This window comes from Heliangelus exortis, chromosome 6, assembly GCF_036169615.1.
Source record: "Heliangelus exortis chromosome 6, bHelExo1.hap1, whole genome shotgun sequence".
NCBI lineage: Eukaryota > Metazoa > Chordata > Aves > Apodiformes > Trochilidae > Heliangelus > Heliangelus exortis.
In genome coordinates, this window is record NC_092427.1 from 12,932,531 (window position 1) to 12,954,632 (window position 22,102).

General features: G+C 46.8%; 1 protein-coding gene across 5 annotated transcripts in view; it reads right to left on the reverse strand.

Moving 5' to 3' along the window:
* Positions 1-18,677, reverse strand: part of MRAS (muscle RAS oncogene homolog) — a 38,804-nt gene extending 20,127 nt beyond the window's left edge. For 2 of the 5 annotated variants that reach the window (XM_071746750.1, XM_071746749.1), the window contains exon 1: positions 18,153-18,482. The gene's annotated coding sequence lies outside the window, so the exon portion shown is untranslated. Of the gene's footprint in view, positions 1-16,063; positions 16,137-18,152; positions 18,483-18,576 lie in introns of those variants that run through there. The other 3 variants (XM_071746751.1, XM_071746752.1, XM_071746753.1) reach the window with 3 other exon arrangements.
* Between the last annotated feature and the right edge of the window lie 3,425 nt (positions 18,678-22,102).

Genomic DNA, 22,102 nt, shown 5'->3' on the forward strand with positions numbered 1-22,102 from the left:
GAGATCCTAGCTAACCCCTACCCCCACCCAAACACATTTGATGACCAAAATTTCACCCAATTCTTCTTTTCATGGCAGGGTGGCTCTGGCAGGCAGTATGAAAGACTGATTGTTACTGACACAGTGAGGGATAGGCCATGGATGTGAAAACCATACCCCATTTGTGCACAATTTTTGACCTCATCACAAACACACAAGCTAGTGCTCAGCAGACAAGCATTACATTCTCACTGACATTTTGTAAAAGCCCCTTTAATGCACTCATAAGAAGCCCTGAGCTTATCTTGCATGAAATGCTCCCCAAAGTACTAGGATAATATTTAGCCCATTGTACAAACTGTGACTCTACCCAACATGCTTATGGGTTGAATAAGGGCATTTGCTTCCCATTGTTTCCAGAAGTTTGGTCATAATGTACATCTAAGCTACCAGACTAAATATAATGTTGCTTGGGGAGAAGAGCAAGAACTGAACTGGAAAAAAAGTCAAGAACTGTAGACCGTTTTGTTGAGCACAACCCCCTGTATTTTAGGTGATGCTAGCATGAACAGATGAAAACTTGAGAACCTGAAGTTTAGCTGCTTCTGCAGAGATGTTTCTTTTGCTCATGGAAACACTCCTCTTGAGATGGCAGATCCCATGCTCCCAATGTGAACATACAGGACATAAATCCTCCAAAAGCCAAATTCTTCAGTCCCTCTACACCTCCACCTGCCCTGGTAACCAAAGCAAGAAGACAGCTCATGCCTTGACAAGATTCTAATCTAAAACAACCAATAAATCAAACCTTAAAAAAAACATATGCCACCTCCTGGAAAACTTTAAACACTTCCAAAGCAGAACTTCCACAGGGGCTGGTTACATTGCTACAGGTGAGTGCACAAGACTCGGGATGATTTTCATGTGTTTTTGGCAAGAGTACTGACAGTCCTCCTCAGACTGGAGCAAGAATAAGTGTGTTTTCTGTAGATCTGACTGAGAAAAATGAAGCACAAACTTTTTTATTTATTGTCTGAATACAAAGCAGCGTGTGGTAATACGCTAATAAGCTCTGATGATAATCACCTTGCAATTTATATAGTTGTTTATTTTGAAGGAGCCAAGACAAGGATCCATACCCTATGCTGACAAATGCTGTCAGGGCTCTGGTTCAGTCACTGGAAGGAGGCTGATTTATACTGATTTATACTACTGACTTTGTACACACTGACAAGATCTGTGTTCTGACAGCAGAAGTCAGTAATGCTGAGACAGTAAAAAATGTGGCTACTTCGGGGATAGACCGCAAGGAAAAAAGACAAAGGCTGACCCAAAAGTGTCACTGAGACTGAGCCTCTTCTCCAAGAAGCATTTTTAATGGGTGTAGAATAAACTGCATAAACCCCCACTTACCTGTCTGGATATGTGGATGGAAGAGAAGGGCTGAACTATTCCCTTGGAGCAGCCAAGCAATACAAAAAAAGAATGAAGATGGGGAAATTCAGCTTCGTTGGTGCAACTGGACCACGAAGCCCCAACAGGTCACCACAACACATGCAGATGGTGTATCTAACGCCTACCCTTGTTGCAAACTTCCCCTGGATGCAAGTGGGACAGATCTCTGTGTAAATAATTTTAATTTCTGTTCATCTGAACAAAGGTGTGGCCACACACAACAGTAACAAAATCGACCTCATATATTTGATATTGGATGTACAAGCACCCCTATCCCCAGTTCCAGCTCTGGTCTCCTGGAAGCAGAGCTCCCATGTCAAAGCAGGTCAACAAGCTCAGAATCAAGCCCTGGATTTGTAGGGGAGGTTAGTGACATTAAAGACACCAGCTCCCTGACAGTGATTTACAGTCTCCATGGCAACACGTGACACAAATTGCTTAACTCTCTTATAAACGTCAAGCAAAAGCTGCAGCACAGGCTCTGTGGGAACCACCAGCTCCCTCCTCCTCTGCTGCAGCTCTCCAAAACTGACAACTTTAGGGAGCCTGTGGCCAACAGGCTGAGATTTAGCATATACTGAAGTGTACGTATGTGTGCTGATCAATTCCATCAGCCCATGGGCCAAGGGAATTTTTCTGTCATTGGCTTCCTTTGGTCCACGGACAGCTCTTCACATGTGCCCTGCCAGAGCTCTGTGTACCTGAAGACACCGACCTCACCTGAGGCTGAGGAAGTCTCACAGCTGCTGAGGCTGCCAACTACTCCTACAGCTGCAATTAATAACTCTTCCTCTACCCACATCTCACTCATTTACACCCTTTTACCCGGCCACTTTGCAAGCATTAGCAACTCCTTGCAATGCCTCCAGGGCTGAACCTCTGCAAGATCTGAACACTTCCCTCTCTGTTACTATTGCAGACTGCTGGCTGCAGCCACACAACCACCGTGACACACCCAGAGACACTCGCCAGGTACCAAAATAGTTCAGCTTTATGTGTTTCAGGCGATCCCTTGGACTGGGAGTTACTGAGAATCCTTGAAATACAGGAGGCAGCTGCCTCCCTTGAGTCATGCTGATGAGGACTGAATGAACTTCAAGAATTTCTCCCTCAAGTAGGCATGACCGTGCCCCAAGCCTTCAAGAGTCAAAGGACCTGTAGGTATAAGAACAACCACTGCCAATTATTATTAAATAAAGATGATTAACTCTTAGCCAGTTTTTTTTTCAGTCTGTCAGATTTTCTGCCTGGTGAATGCCTCAAAAAGGACACACCATGTAAAAGCTGGACTGCATGCAAGTCTTCAGTGAGGAGTCAGTGTGGAGAAGATCTGTCACATGGAAAGCCAGAGCCTGTCAGCCTTTGTAGTGCTAGCATTAAGCTGCTCAAAACCCAAGTAAAATTTCAACTCTGAGGTTTTCTAGTATGGAGGATCCTGCCAGGTGAGAGCACTCTCAACTCTCATCAGCTTCCAGGACATCTGATGGAACCCAGCACCTGGCAAAATCTGCAAAGGAAATTACAGTCACTTCCTTTTGGAGCAGTGATCAAAGCACCATCAGATTGTTGCTAACAAGGAGAAAAAAAAACCAAAAAACCAAACCAACCATTGCTTAAAAATAAAATCCTCAAACCAGCAATAAACATCTGCAACTGTTTGGGTTTTGAATTTGGGGGACATAGGTGTGGATCCTGGAAGTGACCTTCTGAATTCTACTCCAGTGCAAAAAGATGCTGTACCTGAGGGCTGTACCTGAACTCCTCACTGGCTTTCTGTGCCAGCCAAACCTTTTTTCCTTTTCCCCTCAAGATCACATCACCTCCCCCACCACACAGACACTGCTCAGATTTACTGTAAGAGAAAGAAAATGCACCGGGGGAGTAATGAAGCACTTGAGATTCAGACAAAAGGCAGCTAAAGGCAGAAGCTGCCTGATGAATACTTGGTAGTTATTTCAGGAAACATGGAATTATAGTCTGAACAAATAATAATAATAAAAAGCCATGTCACTGGAAATTGCTTAGGTAGCAGGTGGTCCCCTGTCTCTCCCCGCTGCGAATCCTTAAGCAATAGGAAGGAGCCCTCGCTGTGGCACTGAGCAGCAGCTTTCCTGTGGCCACATTGGGGTCAGAGTCCTGATGTGTCTGTAAATGCAGCACAGCACACATCAGCCCTGCTGACACAGGTCACCCCAAGCAAACTCCACTTCCCCACCCCGGCTCCTCCTCCATCTCCCACAACTCCATTAATCTTCAGCCTGCTCCCCTCAGCGATGCTGTGCCCTTTTCAAAATACATAAGAAGGTTCCTGTCACTCTGACAAGCCAACAGTCTGATGCAGGAGCCAAATTATTATTATTTCAATTAAAAACAATACTTAGGTTAAATTTGGGTCATCTGTAGGGCTACAGCACTGCTGCTACCAGTTTCACAGGAGAATCCAGACACATGACCAGAAAGCAGCTCCATGAGCTCCATTCTGGGGTCTCCCAGACCTTGATTAAAACTGTTGTTTGCCAGTTCAGGGTGTCTGCTGGAGGCTGACCCAGGCCCTTTGTGAAATGGGGCACACTAACTGGGGCCTGAGGATCCAGATGGCTCAGCTACTTTTACTTCCATCACTTCTCTTGTGTTTAAATCCACCACCCCTTTCCTCACTCGTTTATTTCCAAAGCTCTTGGGAGACATCTGGGGATGACAGATTCCTGTATTATTCTAGAAAATTCTTTGCTAGTGAGGCCAGGAATGCCTCTCCTATGTTATCATGGAACTGATGAAGCTGACCTAAACATACTGCACCAAAAAATCAGATAGCCAAGATGTTCTCCTGCCCTGCCCAGCCAGAGATAACACAACAAGAACAAATTTACAGTGGAGGAAGCAGCTTCGAATTCCAATAGCTGCCCTTCCTGCTCGCACAATCCCTGGAAATGGGCAGCTTCCCTCCTATATATCCCAGCCTGCTGACACACCAATAAAAAGACCCCAAATCCACTGCCCTGGGTGGTTTTGCTGCTCTCATACTGGTCAACAAGGTTTCCAAAGCAATAGTCCAATGCTGCAGCAGCACTTGGTTTGCAGTGAGACACTCTGCCACCTGCATGGTGGCCCTGCTGCTGGTGGCACAGCCAGATGTGTGTGGCACAGCCCTCCCTGCCTTGGCCAGCATCACCTCAGGCAGGCAGAAGTGGTCCACAACACCAATCTGTGCATTGCAGCATGGAGCTGTGGGGGGATTCCAGGCACGGACAAGACCTGCCCAACACAGACTATCCTCACAGCTCCACAGCCCCCTGCCAAAACAAGGGGTGCTTGACAGAATCCTGGCCAGGCTCTCCACACAGCTCCTTGATGGCTCATTGTGCTGTGGTCTTACAGTCATGATGCTGTGCACAGGCCAGGCACAGCTGAGCCAGTGCACAGATTCATAGCACCTACTGATGCGTGGGAGACAGAAAGGGTACAGGGGCCATCTCATTCCAGTCAACCTCCTGCAAATTATCATGGTGCATTTGGCTCCAAGCTTGTCTTCCAGTGAGGCTCAATTTGGTATTTAATGCTTTTTACATCTCCAGTGTTGCTACCAGCTGTCTTTCAGAATGTAAATGGCTTTTTAAAGACTCCCGTCTCCCTCCTGGCAAATGCACTTTGCATCTCTTCAGACAGCTGAAGGCTGTGAAGGTCCCTGGATGGGTGAGTTCTACTGAGTCCCAGGACGATGCTCCCCCTCTAGGGGCAGATGAGTGAAGGTGATGAGAAGGTACTCTTCTACAAATCTTCTCCGAAACTTGACTCATGGCTATGTCCTTTTTTAGGCAAAAAGACTATTGTTGTCCATAGTCTATGGAAAAGCAGACAGATTGCCCATTTCCCTCTCTGCACTGCAGTGTTCCCTGTGACCTGAGGCAGCACAGATGTTTTTACAACACTTTTACACCCCTTGGCACAGGGCAGGCTTGTAGGGCTCTCGATTTGCACAGGCTCCTGGGTCAAGGACAGCCCTCCTAGCTCCCTGCAATTCATTTAATACTCATTTACAGGTACAGAACTGCACAGAGCATCCTTGTCAGTGACCTGGGAGCCTTGGTAAAGCTTCACAAGCATGGGCTTCAGAAGATGAAGGAAGAGCCATCTCCCATGTTCATATACACACCATCTACCAGGTTTACCCTAGTAGGCACTTGGCAGATTTTTAGGTAGAATTTCATGACTCTAAATCCCAGAACTACGTGGCAGGCTATTTTCCAGGAATTTCTCAGGTCCATGTCATTACTTTGTCACTTAGAAGACTTCAAGATCTCATCACTGGCCCAAGACCCATAACACTCATTTTTTCCAGGCTCATTACAGTGTCTGCCAAGAGCATGAGCCTCTTATTTACGTACAATGTGCTGGGGAGGAGACTTCATACTTGGCAAACCCAACACATTTGTCTGAAAGAGGAGCATGAGCAGAGCTCAGGGATGATTACCAGGGCGAGAAGAAGGATAAGGGGGCAGGGAAACCCCCTCCTCTGCCCTACATATGGTGACACAAGGCTCTGCAAAGCCACAGCATCCCCATGAGCCCGCCTGAGGACAGAGTGCATTTATTCCATCAGCATCCCAGGCACCTGCCAGGACAGTCCCAGAACCTCATCTCCACTCTTTGGCGACCTTCTCAGCTGCCAGCTCTCTCTCTGCTGTCCTCCTCCTGCTCCCTGCCAGCCTGGGCAAGCCCTCCCAGTGGCAAACTCACATACACACATTATGCTCTGGGCAACTGGCCAAACCACCCTTGAGGAACAGTTTACCCACACATGACTCAAGTCCTCAACCTGCCAGCACCAGAGAGAAGCATCTGTGAGGATACCCCTTTGAAAAAGATGTACAGGGGTCCCAGCTGGTGCTCCTCAGTACCTGTGATTCACTGTTGGACACTCAAGTTTCTTCTTAGGTGTCACAAGTGGATAATTCCATACATCAGAGAGCAGCAGCTGAAAATCAACACAACTTTGAAAGCACCCTATGAGTCAGCTGACACAATTTCAGACCCTTGTGGCCATCCATCACCCCCCATTTTCAGCACAGACCTGCATAAGGATACCCTAAGCCTGGTTCCTTCTATGCTCATTCTAAACTCCCGCCTCAACTTCTAAGTCATTCAGCCTGCTGCAGCGTGGGAGGGTATATATGTACATTCATTAACACTTCCATTATGTCCCGTGGTTTGGCAGGTGGTGCTGCATTATGGATTTAAACTGTGCCAGCAAGTGAGTCTACAGCACTTCACTGGATTAGTATGCAATGGGAAATCATACCTCAAAAGCCTTTTGTGCTCTTGTGAAGCACCTCCAGTGAAGGAGGCAAACAGTGGGGGTCCAACTACTGCTACCTCTGTGCAATCACATCAGAAATTCACTGACAGCTTCAGGAAAAGATAAAACCTGAAAAAAATCAATTTCCATTTGAGGAAAAGAAAAAAAAAAAAAAAAAAAGGAAAAAGAAAAGCAACAGCAGAGTCTTTCCCCAGTTAAAGGAAAAGGGAGAGGTATGCCCTTTGCTGCCACTGCCACAAAGCATCTTTCACACACATTAAACAGTAACATCTGCTTTTGCCCTACAAACTGGCTCTAGCATTCACATGGGAGAAACACACCACACACAGTTATACTTATTTCAGAAGTCAGCCTTGAAGGTAACTCAGCCTCCCAGTGCCCCATCCCAAAGATAATGCCTTCTGTCTAATCATCAGGCTGCCATGAACAGATTTCTAGAGCTGTGCAGTCAGATTCCCTGAGGGGATGCTGTCCCAGAGGGAAGATGAGATGTGCTGGGCTGCACCCAGCCCACTGAGGACCTCTCTCCCTGCAGCAACACAGACAGCAAACACAGCACCCTGTACTGGGAGAGGGTCAGATAAGGCACTTTGATGGAACATGAGGATAAAACATTAGTTAAACACTGATATCACCACAGGTTCTCCTCATATACTGGGACTGGACACCCTGCCTTTTCCTTAAATGTGAGTGGTGCTCCATGCAGTTGTACCTACTGAGGCACAGAGCACTGGCTCCCACACAGATACAGGACATCTGTGTTACCTGGGCAAAGGGAAGGGCCATTTCACAGGTAAGATAACAAATGAACTGAACAAAGCAGAGTAACAGGACAAGGTTTCCGAGTCCAGACTCTTGAGGTCAAATCAGGATCAACTTTCAAAGCAGAATCCCTGATCAGCTCTTCCAGGGAACATTTTGATTCAATCACTCTCTTCTCCTGTGCTAATAGTTTCCTTGGCTCAGATTCTCCTGAGTTTTAATCCCCTACAGACCTTTTTTTTTTACCATCCACCACATAGCTATTCTGCTGCAATGTCACAATGGAGGAAAAAAAAAATTAAAAAATCAGTCTTTTCTCAGAAATAGTGGGATGCAGCATTGTGTTGCCCTGACCTTACAGCATATCTCACATGCGATTCATTTGCCTGCATAGTGCCATTATTTTTAAACACCAAAGAGCAGTTGCCTTATTGTTGGCAACTCAGGTAAATCTCTCATTTGCATCATATTTAATGTACCAGACTCACAAATAGGGCAAGAAATTTGGATTTGACCCTTCTTTGAACTGCTAAGTCCTCCCTAAGGGACATTCACTCTACTCATGGGCCTTTTTCACATGCTTCAGTACATTCAAGGGTACTGCAAAATTAAATTTTAACTCAAAGACAACTGTAGATATTCTTATATATTATCATGAGCTAGAATACAACATGGGGTGGTTTACCCTGATGATGTCACGACATGCTTTTTTGCATAAAAATCTATCTATTTAAAGCACAGATAGAGACAGCATGGATTGCAGCCACTTGGGGGGGGGAGGGGGGGGAAAGCCCCAAAGCAATAAGGGCTGGTAAGGGACAAGATTACTTTCATCCTGCCACAGCATGTTTCAATTTAACCACTGCATCCCTCAGCACTTTTTGTTCATATTCTTTTACCACACAGACACACAGGCTTGGTATACGCCCAGCTTTAGGAAGGGGAAATGGTATTTTGGGTCATCAGCTCCACCCAGCCCTCCACTCAACAAGGCTTTTGAAGTGCATCGGTCTCAAACAGGAGCAAGAGCACCTTAGCCTGGGGTCAAAGGGCTTGGGAAGCTGGAGCCTGAGGCTGGGAGGCATTTTGGGAGTCAAGTGGCTTCATCAGAAAATCCCTCACCTGCCTCTGCCCATGAGGACAACCCAGAGGCAGCTGCCTGCCCCTTTGCCCCCAACACAAATGCAAACTCTTCCTCACCTTCCCCAGAGCCTTCCTCATAGCCTTGAGGAGGTCAGACCTCTGCCCACCACCTGAGCCCAGCAACTCTTCACCTCTCTGGCTTACACCGTTCCTCTTTGTCCCTTCCCACCTCCCAGCGAGACCCATCCACCACTTTTGACAGTTCCCAAGCCATGCAAACTGCAATTAATATATATATATTTTTTTCTCTCCCCAAACAGATGAGACAATCTGACCTCCATACTAGGTAACCGCTCCCAGTGTTTTGTAAAGCAAAAGGATTAATTCTTACCTTGCACAAAACCAAACAGATTCTGTTTTGCTTCAACAACCTAACATATAGTCTTGTGAGGGTGGTATGTAAACAACAGGGAGTGACTTGCTGTGCTCAGGAGACCTTAGAAAAAGAGTTGTATTTCTCTGCCCTCCTAGATCCAATAAGTCATCCCCATGAGGTTCAAAGAGTTTCTGAAGCTCGGAATTGAAAAATCCAAGGAATAAAATAGGTTGCTGGAGATCTTTACCAATAGAAAACTAGACAAACTCTTTCATTATTTAATAATTCAAATCCCAGATGCTTAATTAAACTGACTTGCTACATTGCAAAAAGAATAAGAAATTATATATCCCTAAGCTAACTTTGCTGATATATGTGAAAGACTTCTCACTCTTTGCAGGCGTTCAGTCCAAGACAGACTTTTGAAGATGCATTTAATCCACCACAGGTAACTCTCACATAACAAAACACTCACAGCTAACAGGACCAGGGTGATCTTATCAGCCATTTTGCAGAATGAGCAGAGGAAACAACGCTGAGAGAGCCTCTTAGCAGAGCTTTTCAGACTCAGCCAAACCTCAAGAAAAGCAAATGGTCTGCTCAGCTCCTCACGCTTGCTATTTTGCCTGTTTGCAAATTCAAGTTAAGAGCATCCACAGCATGTGGAGGAAACAGAGAAATCTCTCTCCCACAGCTCTGCCCTTGAGCTACAAAATGCTTTCTGAGAGAGGAGCTGCAAGTACTCATTCAAGTCCACCTCATTGCTACAGCTCATTGTAACCTTCAGAGTTAGAATCTTTCACCAGCGACTTCTAAGGTCTCTTCGGGTGGAAGCAAAGCAGGGCATTCAGAGGATGGGCTCAGGTGATAGCTGCCGTGTCCTCCAAGGACAGCCCTGTCAGATGCAGACTGGTGGTGAGGCAGGTACTTCACAGCAAGATCCTATGCTGCTGAGAGCCATGATGGCAATACTGCACCTTGCACTGTCGCCTCACAAAAACAACTTACAACAGCTTGGGATTTCGCCAGACCCTAGCGCATGTCTCCTCCTCCTCCTCCAAGGTGAGCTGGGGACTCCTGTCCCCACCAAATGCCAGCCTCCAGTCTGCAGCTCAGCAGTGAGCACTCCTGAAGAGAAGGGATTGCTTGGGTGATCTCCCCCGTCCCTGCTCACCACCCCACAGAACTGGCTCTGTGAATGCTCTTTGTGACCCTTTCTGGGATTGAGTGCCGGGTACTGAGTAATTTTTTCCCAAAGAGTCCTACTTTACAGATAGATGTTGCCCACATGGGAAGTCTTGTACTGAGCACTGGTGGCACTGGTATTTCCATACAAAATCTTACACAAGACATCAGGCATATTTTCTGAAGACCACAGTCTCTACTTAATTGCCAGCTGTCTCTGCAGACCACTCAAGAACTATTTGGGTATGTTAAGTACAGATGACAGATCCGATAACAGTGTCTGGATGGGCCTTAAGATTAAATTCCATCTGAGTCTTGTTACTTTTTGTCATTTCATACCTTTCTGGAGTCTTTTTGTGTCACAACAACCAACTGGTAAAGAGCTTGTATCACAGGCTCACACACTTCATGAAGAAAGTCCACTGGATGATTTTTTTTTGGAGTGAGAGGGGTCCTGGAGACAAGCTGCAGTGGATGCTTTAATAGCCCTTTAAGGGGAAATGCCAATTCAAGAAAAAAATGGAGGGCATTCCCACTGCACCAATGTCCATAAACATCCTTTTAACTTGTTTTGGGTGGATCTCTGTTCCAGCTATTGTATATCAGACTCATCATTAGGCTTTGTGCTTCCAACAAAGCAAATACCAGATTCCTATTCAAAAACTTTTCAGCTCCTCTTACATTTGCAAGATGAGCAATTATTTGTTTCCACAAGCCATAACCAGCTTTTACACTATTAGAGTCTCTTCTGTTTTCTAGTGTACCCCTCAAAAATATACTGAAGGAAACTTAAACATGCTGATTTTCATACCAATATGACCAATTCTTAAAAACAAACACCCAGTAAACCTGAATAGTTCACTTTAATAATTATTTTCTGCTCATTTTTAGACTCCTCTCAAAGAAGTTGGCAGAACAGAGGAGCTGCAGAGCACGTTGCTGTTACCAAATCTGCATTTTCTGGGCACACTGCACTGTCTGGGCTTGGTCACAGTGACTCTGTCTCCATCCTCTGTTCTTGGCCCACCCAGCAGTGAAATCCCAGTCCTAGTTCTACCTCTGCCTGCGACCAGAGCTGAGCCAGGCTGGCAAGCAGGCAGTGGGAAAGATGGATTTCCTGGCACTCTCAAATAGAACAGTATTTCATCAAGAAACTTTTTTAAAAGCCCAACAAAACGAAAACCAAAATCCACTCACGCTTAATTATTAAGTGTAAGCCAACTGAATTACCACTGAGACATGTCAAAGCAAAAATATCTGAACCCTGGTATCCTTCTGTCCCTACGAGGCTCTGAAAGGTGAGCTGCAGCAGCTTGTACCACCATGGACCCCAACCTTACCTCTCTTCATGCCCACAGCTCTTGTAGAGAAGTGGGCAGCTACTGAGACGTGCCCAGGCTCTGCCTGCTCCATTCTGGGTGTGGGTACCTGCTCCTGTGGTGCTCCAGGCATGGTGACATCCTTCCCCTGGCTGTGACTCTCCAGAGGAGCAGTAACCACCAGGAAGGTCGTATCTCTGCTGCAGACCCACACCAAGAGCCACCCAAGCCTAGGGAAGCTGACAATATTGAGTGCTCCTGATTTTTCCCAATAATATTTCACTGTAACCAGGATGAGGTACATGAGAGGGCCCTGAGTGAGGCACAGCATGACTTACACTTGATTTCATCTGGCTTTAGTTTGATCTGTAAATCCTCTAGACACTTCACATGAATGTTACTCAGCTCCTGCTGCCTTCAGCCTCACAAGAGGTAGACATAAATACTGGGCATTAGCATAGCTCCCCATGACTCATTTTTCTCCTTTTTAAATATAGCACCCTATAAATGTGGATGCATTCTGAGAAATAAAACTCATATTGTTACTGTTCACCATGCAACCAAAACAACAAAATTCCTTCTGCTGTCTTTACCATGACTTCCCCCCCCAAAATCAAAACACCAATGCCCCTCACAAGGACAGCACAGCCTCCCCCTCTATCAGGGGGCCCAGGGATACAGCATGGTGACAGCAGGCATGGAGCCAGTGGCTTCATCATCAACACAGGCACTCACATCAACTCTCCTAAAACGAGCTGGCTCTGAGCACAGGAAAAGCAGGGATTTGCCCAGAGCTTTTACTAGCTGTGAAGAGCCTGTGCCAGCATTAGGGAAGGCAGGCTCACTGAAGAAGCATCCCTATATGGGGGATGGATGCTCCCCTTTTCCTGTCTTCCCTCAAAGATACATCATCTTCCTCCTTACATCACCAGACTTGAGCTCTCCCCCTTGGAAAAGCCAAACCCAACACTGTCTAGCCAAGGAAACACCATGAGCAGCCTCAGGAGGCAGGAGGAACTGAGGAGAACCTGATGGGAAGAGCACGGACTAGAGCTGAGTAATTTTGGTGAGAACTGAGACCCAGTTTCAGCACCGTCCTGCCCGTCCTGCCACAGGCTTGGCTGTGTGCTGTGTCTAGTGTTACCGAGTATTCCAGTTTCCCAGCTGTAGAAGTGAAATAAGTAATAATTCCCTATCTCACAGGTCCATTGAAAAACAAATAGATATTGCATTACAAGTGTTCCAGGAATGCTTTAAGAATTGCACAAGTACCAAGACTAATCCATCACTTCTCAAAAAGAAGCCTAAGACTGATAGCAAATTAAAATCTTACCTACACAAACATAACACTAGGGTATGCAAGGCTGTTTTCTTAGTTTATCTTTTTCTTCTGATAATCACATTTGCCCTGGTGACTCAAACTGTTCCAGTCACAAGTTGTTTGAACTCAGTGCACCAAATTGTGTCTGGAGAAATATGCTTTGCTCTGCTTACAGTGAGGGATGAAACATCATTCTCCCTGCTGTCCTAAAGACACAGCTGAAAATCCACGCTCACATCCATCCTGCTGGCAGGTGACTGAGCAATCGACACTCTAACATCTTGGACCTCTCTAGTAAGATTACCTGTGGGAATCTGTTTTTCAGAGTATTTTCCTAATCCTTTCTTCAACCTCCATATTGAATATCTGAAATGAAGTGGCAGAGCTGACACACTCATCCTAGAATCTGTCATTTTATAAACGTGATAACAGAAGCCTTTTCTTAAAACTTCCAGGAGTACGTGTGGCTTAAAAAGCTGATTCCTGTTTAAAATAATAACTAAGACTCTTGGGAATCCAACTCCCAAAGTCAAACAGGTAGTTCTGAATATATTACCCTTTTAGAGCAATTATGCCATCAAAGTTCCAGTCAAAAGCTGAAGAGCGTTACTAATATTTGCTCATGAGTGATCCTGTAAGTGAAATACCTTCTTGCTTTATTTACACTGCAGTAAATCAGAAAGCAAACCAAGACTTATTTTCACATACAAGAGTAACAGACCTGACCCCAAGAGACATTTGGCAAGGTTAAACCACAGCCCAGGCAGAAGGTTTAATGTAAACTGGCTGCAAACTGATGCAGTTGTACTGGTTTTCACTGGAGATGACGGAAACTTGGAACAGCTGTTTGATCTTCAGTGGTCTAATGCCAGCCACTACATAAACCAGTGGTCTCACCCATCATATTTTATCATTACAAGTCACCATTCAGATGAGGAACTGTCCCCAGGAAGTCCCAGGAAGACACTCATCTCGTGACAAAGAACTAGGCAGATGCAATCAGGACTTGGCCATAACCAAACACAAGGAGGAAAGAGATCAGCAAACCATTGAGGGCATTTCCCCCACCTTTGGGAAAATACAGGGTTTTTCCCCTCCACGAAAGGAAGGACTCACTTCAGGTAGGTCTAGCAAGCTAATATGAGGATGAGAACAGTTGTACAGTCAAGAAAGGCTTTCTATAAAATGATGTGGAATTTGCAGCAACAAAGGCTCATACCTTGGAGGGCTGAGAGGGATAAGGAAAGAATTTTTACCACATTGCATAAAGCTACATATGGTACAACATTCTTTCCAGAAGAAGACCTTCAGAAAGAGAAGGCATGGCAGGCAAGGCAGGCATTATGTCATCTGGGAGAAGGTTAAAGGGTGTCACTACACTTTCTAAATCACTCTATAGTAGGAGCAGTAGTTTTGAACTACTACAAAAAAGTAGTTCAAAATTTTAGTTTCAAGCCCACCAGTGGCAAAAAAATTCCAAGATAAACAAGATCTAGCCAAAAATTAACAAAAACACTCAGTTGTAGAAGTACTGAGTAATTCTGCTGGTCAGTTTTAACTAGAGAAGAAGCAGTAGGAAGGGAATCCAATCCCAGAGTACCTCTGACACTTAAGATGCCTTCTGAACTACCTCAGCATTTGCTGTATTTATGCTCCCAACACAGCCCACAAAGAAGAAACTTCTACTACCCCATTTTAGTAAGGAGAAAAGTTGGCACAGTGAGAGGCAGATTCACCATAATGGACATCTTTAAGAGTTGCTGACCTTACCAGCCTACCCACCTTTGGGCAGCCTGTGACAGAGAAGGTACCTGGGAGCAGCTTTGCCACCCCTTCAGCCAGCTCCAGCCATTGGACTGCTCTTTCTGATTAAACCTATATGTCTGTGCACCACTAACCACAACCTACTTAAAAACTAGTGTCTGAAGCAGTAAAATTAGCAGGAATGTCAGCACTAAGTACCGTAAGTACTGTAAGTATAGCAAACCACTTTAAAAATATCATTAACCTCCCCCAACCTCTTCCCTCAATCATTATTTCAACAGACATATTTTTATATAATCATTTCACCATCTAAGAACAGGTACCCAGGCTGCCATATCCCTATGCAAGATTTCCATACATGACTCCTCCACTGACATTTTCTCATATATACATGCATGCATGGACTGGCAATTGCCCTGCTACATTCTCAAACAGAAAAATAAAAGAGTCATAAAGCTCAAAAAAATAAGCATGCCAAAAAATTCAGCATCTGAAGTTACAGCTGTTCTCTGCTCAGAAAGAGCCAGTCATGGTTTCTTGCAGATGTTATAGAAGTCAATGGACTTGCTCTAGATTTACTTTGGATGCAAACACTCAGGACGTGACCCACTGGGCCTTCTTTTCCCCCCAGAGAAAAATACAGCCAGTGACATTTGAGTAGAACAGGAAGGCTGTACTCCCTTCCCCACTGAGGTCTTCTGTGAAGTCCCTCTGTAGGCAACAAGAAGCAGTAACTCCACCAAGGAGTGGGCTAATGTTCCTCCCAATCTGCCAGTCCCACGCTCATTCTGTTTTCACTTGGACCAAATCCTCCCAACCCCTTCTGCTTTACATTTAATTAAGCATGGGTGCCTCAGACACTAAAAATAATATTGTTGATCTCTGCAAGGTCATTTTCAAGGCATGTTTCCATTTCTTTTAACATGACTTCTCTTTCCTAACCCTGTCTAGAGCACTGTCTCAAAAGCCTGAAAATGAGTTCCATATTTTCCATACTGAGTCTGTCTTTCTTAGCCTTGATCTATTTATTTACAACCGTAAAAGCTTATGCAAACACCACCACCATGCAAAAACACTCCCCTCTTTGTTCCTGTGTTCCCTCACGTTTGTTCCATGTTCTCTCATGTTAACATCCTCCATCTCCAGGGCCTGGAGTCTCCTCTACATCTTGGGCTGCACACTCCCGCGCTGAGGTGCAATCCCTCCTGCCTCTGCCTCCACCTCTGCAGGTAAGGAAGGTAAAGGAATGCACAGCCATGAAACAGTTACAAGGCTGAGGTGAGGGCAGCTGCCACGTGCAGAGGCACCACACAGACCCAGAGCACCCATGCAGGCTGTGAAGGCTGAGTGATGCTGGGTGAGAAGCCACTAGGTATGACAGCATGGCTGGAGCAGTACAAAGCAAACAAACCAGGCAAAACCAAATTGAGACTTGTCCAGTTGAAGGCTGGACCTTAAAACTTTCATAAGGCACACTGATTCATCCTAATGAACTGACTCACCTGCACTCATATGGTCAGCAGGGATGCCTGGCTTGGCAACTGCTGGAGGTGCACAGAGGTACTTGGCTTGAAGCTTGAACCCAGCCACAAAAAATGTCACACACAAAGAAGGAAGATAAAAAAGAAGGGACAGAAATTAACAAAGCCAAACAGCTATCCTCAAGGTGCCCTCCAGAGTTAAGAGCAGAAGGGAGTTTCTGCCCTGACAGTCTCAGTAACGAAACACCACTGGCAGCACATGGTGTGAGCTCAAGGGCCATGCAGGTCTAAGGTACAGGACACTGTTTCTGTCCACACTTAAAGAAGAGTTCTAAGGAGCCACAGCACGATGCCAAGGATAGTGATTCATTATTCATTTTTTCTATATTCACTTGTCCTTATGTTGCCCTCACCTACTACTTTGCCAATGCAACACCAACTCATGTACAGGACTCATGCTCCTGCCCCCCTTCAAGCCCTCAAATGCCAAGCCTCCCTAAGTGCCAAACAATGTGTGGGGAGAAGAAAAGAAATGAAAGAAATGCTCTCTAACCATGAGATGATACAGTTCTATTTCTTCCTTTTGTTAGCCTCAGCCCCAGATTAAGAAAAAAAAACACACAACACAACACATATCAAAACCTCCCCCTACGAAGAAGCTTTGTTTCTGTGATTCTTAGTTCCTCTGCAAAAAAAAAAAGAAAAAAAAAAAAAAAAAAAAGAAAAAAAAAAAAAAGAAAAAAAAAAAAAAGAAAAAAAAAAAAAAAAAAAAAAAAAAAAAGAAAAAGAGCTTTGTGAAAACACCAAAAACTTCAATAAATTGAAACTGCCTTCCACTTAATTTCTGAAAACAGAGGCTGGGCCAGCTCTGACCCTGATGCAGCTGCTCTGGTTTGGGAGTCATGCTGGTGGGGTGTTTGACTCTCTGAAATCTGGGCTACACACTCCATGGTATGAAATATTGAGGTATGACTACAAAGTGAATGCTCTTGTTCTTAGTACCAACTATTGTATGAACAACAGTTTCCAGATAAGACATAAATTAAAACATTCCAGCCAATAGCATCCCTTTAAGAATGTCACCAACACCTTAACCCACCTTAACTTTACTCAACTGTCTTAGATTTTCAGACTTTTGTAATATGAGGTGACTAATGTAGACAAATGCCAGCTGATGAGTGCAGAAGAGCTGCAGCTACCTGTGTTGAGGGTCTGGACTCCACTGTGCACTTTGCTATGCTAGCAAAACCCCTGCCCCTAACTTGAACCACCGTGGCATAGTGTCTCAATTTGTTTCACAAAGTGACTGGCACAACAAAGAAAATTACTACAACTACATCCAGCTAAGTGCAGGATGCTGAGACCGGTCCACCCAGGGTCTAACTCTTAAGTTGCTCCTCCACTTGCAGCCAGCATTGCTTTATCTTAATTTCTCTGCCTGGGAAGCAATTTTCTAAACAATGTTTCTAGAGCTCTTAAGCCATTAAAAAACAAACGAACAAACAAAAAAACCCACCAAAAACCAATTTGCCATGTTTTTTTCTTTTCTAATCCCTAGCAATCCCAAGCACAAGAGCTGAAAAGTCTGTGTCCTTCAGCTGTGTTTCAACTTTTCTTAAATCAGAAAACGTAATACCAGGAAAAAAGTACCTCCTCCTCCTCTCCTTGTTTCTTGGTAGTGAAAGGTAGCATATATAACTTCCTTCTAAAAGCCTAGCGTATAAGCACATTAACCTCGGCGCTTTCACGAAGTATTTAGTGGTCCAAGAGCAGTTTTAATGGAAAACAAGAGCTCCAGCAATACACAGTACGGCGGATGTAAGAGGTAGGACAGAAAACGACTAGCGTGGGTCTGAATCTGCTGGGAGGAAAAGACCCCGAACGCAACAAAAATCCAGCAAACCTTCAACTTAGAAAGATCTTCCATCACACAGTGTAACTCGGAGTGACCCCCTCTCTCCCCCCACCCACAGCCAGAAGACGACACGACCACTGCTTTACATAGTCCCTTTTCCAGCGTCCGGCACGGAAGGAAGGAAACACAACACACACACACACCTCCTCCCCCTCAGGACATCGAAATCCCACCCGCGGCACAAGGCGACCGTACCGTCCCGAGCCCGGCGGTGCTGAGAGCGGCGGCTCCGCGACGACAGTCGGCGATTGCCCCTTCCTTCTTCCCGACAGCGGTCTCCGGCCAGGGACAGCGCCGGTGCCCGGGGATCGCTCCTTCAGGCCGGGGGGAGCTCATGCCAGAGCGGGGCACCGCATTTCAGCAGCAACTGCTCGGGGAAGAGGAGGGAGGGGAAAGCCCCGCCGCTGTTACCGCCGGGTGCCGGGGTGATCCCACTCCTCCCACGGGCTTCCCACGCCTGGAAGAGCCCGTGAACTCCTCGCAGCGCAACCCCGCAACCCCTCGGCTTGGCGGGGGTGGTGGGGAGAAGCGAATCAAACAGATTTATTGGTTTGGGTTTCCCCCCCCCCGCTAAAAGCACCACCCAACCCCCAGCCCCTCTTCCCCAAGTCCCGCTCACCCGGACTGATAGGGCCGCGCCTTCAGCGCCCGCCCATGCCCGCCGAGAGCCGCCCGCGGCCGGGCAGTGCCGCCGGCCCCCGCCCGCCCCTTCCCGCCCCGGCGGCCACGGCGGGGAAACCCGCACTGGGCCACCCCTTATATCGCCGCGGCGGCTGCTATAAATAGCCCGGCCCCGCCGCCGGGGGACGGCCCGGGTGCCGCCGGCGAGGGCTTCACAGCGGCGGGCGGGCCCCACCATCACCTGCGGTCCGCCGACGGACTTCTCACTTTTAGTGTCCTTTCGATGGGGCTCCCCGACGGGCACGGGGCGGCGGCAGCGCCGCTCCCGGGGGGAGGTCCGGGGCCCGCCGACCCCCGGCGCGGCAATGGGCCCGTCCGCCGCAGCCGCCGCGTTAAGGTGGACCGCGGGAGCGGGCGGCGGCACCTTAAAGCCGCCCGGGTGGGAGGGCGGCCGGTGCCTCGCTTCTCTCCTCCCGGCACCCCGCCGGGTTGTGGCTGAAAAGGGAGCGGGCCGACCCTCCCTCCGGGCGGTGGGAGTCTGTACAGCCGGCAGAGAACGGCGAGGGAAGGAAACTGCTTGTGTGCCGGCGGTGCTCGGTGGATGGGGCAGCAAGAGGAGGGCACAGGAGCTTTCGAACGCAGTCCGTGGCACACGAAGGCGGCACGCACTAAGCCATTAAGAGCCAGCTACTTTGTGTGCTCACAGGCATACACATTCATACTAAATACGAGGAAGCCTTCCCAGTTTTTATAGCAATAAGAGAACGTGTGCTTAATGCAGCACGACTCGTCCTGGATGGGACTTCACAGGGAGCACACGGGCAGTGGTTATGTTTCCTACTTTCTCTCTGTGCCTGTGGCACCGGGAGACAGAAGAAAAGCAGCGCTTCACATTTCGCCTGCAGACTCCTCTGCCGCTTTACACCTTCCCCTTGCAGCTGCCAGGAGCAAAAGCTCTGCTTCTGCGTGTGCACTCATTAATTTACACACGCTGCCCTCACAGAGGCTGCAGGCAATCTCTACGTGGGAATCACCTGTGTCAGTAAGGACGGACCCGTCTGGCTGTGCCCTGTCCTGCAGACTGCTCAGGCACGTAAATGTCCGGAGCATCTCCGGGCGCTGCATTTAGGCACTGGCTAAGTTACCTTGCTAGGTCACAGCCCAGCACCGTGTTGAGTTTCAAAGCAGATGCATAAGACTCTAATTGGTTCTTATAACTGAACAACCCCAGCTCTCCTCCGGTGCCAAATTAGCATTACCTACACCCCAGTGCTCTCTGAAAATGTCTAGCCAAGGGAATCCAGCACTGTGCTGTGGCCTGCACAAAACAAGAGAGCCTCCATGCTGTCTTTCCAGGTAAGTGAGAGGCAGAGAGGAGCACACTTCTGTTTTACAATCAAGATACACAGGTCTGCCTCAAAATATGCATTGGTCAAGCAGGAGCAGACCCACAGCAAGAGGCCACAGCCGGGCACCCGTACTGGCTCACCCTGCAAATTCTTCACTTATCTCACCAAGAATCAAGAATCAGGAGACACATAAGAGAGAAGCCCTGCAGGCCAAAGTGTGGGACAGAGGTGTTTTTTTCACATAAATCAACATTTGGGCTTGTAAGACAAGAGTGTGTAAACAAGAGTCATAGGTTCACACCTGAATTTGGTGCAAAACTCAGCTCCTCTGCTGGCTGCAAATTTCCCTTTTCCTGAGGGCAGACTGTTGGCAGCTTTGTGCATAACACCGATGGAGGGGGCTGGGGACAGGAATCTGGTTTTTTTTCTGTCATCATCACATCTTGCCATGAGCAAAGGCAGCACTGGCAAAGCTGCTGGGCAAAAGCCTTAAGTAAATCTCAAAACACAGCAGGTTGTTTGTTCACCATGGAAGGTGTGGAAATGTCACTGAATGCTGGGGACACAGCAGTCCTGGGACCCTTAGGCCAAAGGTTTCAGGTTTAGATCTTCAAATCCAAGCATCCACCTTTGTATCTGGGCATCTTAAAGAGATCGTTCTTTAGAGCAGGCACATTTCTGCTTCTGTGGAGATAGCTGTATTTTCCAGCAAAGCCTGATACTTTGACACCCAAACCTGGAAATATCTGATGCATTTCATACCCAAGTCAGTAACATCCGAGAGGAAAAGCCCATGGCTTGGCTCCTGTACACTGGGTCTTTGGGCTATTCCTCAGTTCTCAGTAGCCCTCCTGCCCATAAGGAATACCAAAATTATGTAAGGAAGAAAGCCAAAAACTTCTTTTTCAATTCCAGCCAGTATCTGGAGCAGCATTAAATTTCTTGTAGTGCTTATTAGTTAACAACATTGCTAAAGAGGAATTGCTGCTGTGGTTGAGTGCTTACACAATACAACTCCTATTTAAGTGCATTTTTGTATCCTGCTGAGTCACGCCAAGGAGCCCTCAAACAAAACTACTTGTTCAGTTTGACAGTAGAGGCAGTGGTATGAAGAGCTCCTCCTTCAGCAGCCATCCCTGGGTGTGTGTGTGTGCACGGGATGGGCAATGCTTCAAACCATAGAACTTAATACAAAGCTAAAAGAAAAAATTGCCTTAAGATTTCAGCCAACAATTCCCCCCATACATTTTTAAACACACACGACATTTCCAGTCTCTTTCAACTTCGCTTCATAGATTAAAGAGACCATTCAGTCTCTGAACTGCTCAGGTCAACCTACACTTCAGGCAAGCTGCCTCTAAATGAGAGGGCACATTATTTATATAGCATAATATTTCACTATCAGAGCAAGATGAATGTGACTGTTTATTGTCCCATATTAAAGCTGAGCGGGTTAATGCAGCATGAGCCTCTAGGCTTGTTTTGCTGGCAGCTGGGGACTCTTCCCTTGCCTGCCCCTGGCATGCTCTGTGCAAGCAGAGGTCTGCAGTGGGTGGCTGCAAGCAGAGGGAATTGCAGAACAAGGCAGCAAGGCAGGAGCTGTTTACACACACACACAAAAAAGCAGTATCTCCTCTGCAGGAACAGTACAACGGGTAAGATGTTTGCCTGTGGAAGTTTCTGCCAGTGCCACGTAGCCTGGGATAAGAGGTCACTGGAGTGAAGGCAGAGGGTGGAGATGGGATCTGAGGAACAAGGAGGCCCTCCCATGAGATAACAAGGCACTGCTGGCACTGTGGGCAGCTGCATTGTGCTGGAGCAGGGAGCTGTGCCCAGCTGCAGCCCACAGAGATGCATGCACCATTCTGCACTGGGTCAGATCTTGCTAGAGGGGAGACCCACGCACCTGGCCTTTTGTGCTGAATTTGGAGAAGAACACAAGGGCGCCAAAGCCTGTGCCATGCCTAATGTCTGTCTCAAATGAAAGACAAAGGAAAAAGTTGAGGTGCTTTGGTGATGTGCCAGCTGGATTCAAATCTGCATGAAACTGACACAATAGTTTTGTTGTCACTGTAAGTCCAGTTCAGCAGATGTAGCAAATCACTCCTTCAGGCTATGGATGAGAAATATTGCTGTGCATCTATGGACTAGAAACAATGAAGCTATAAAAAAGAG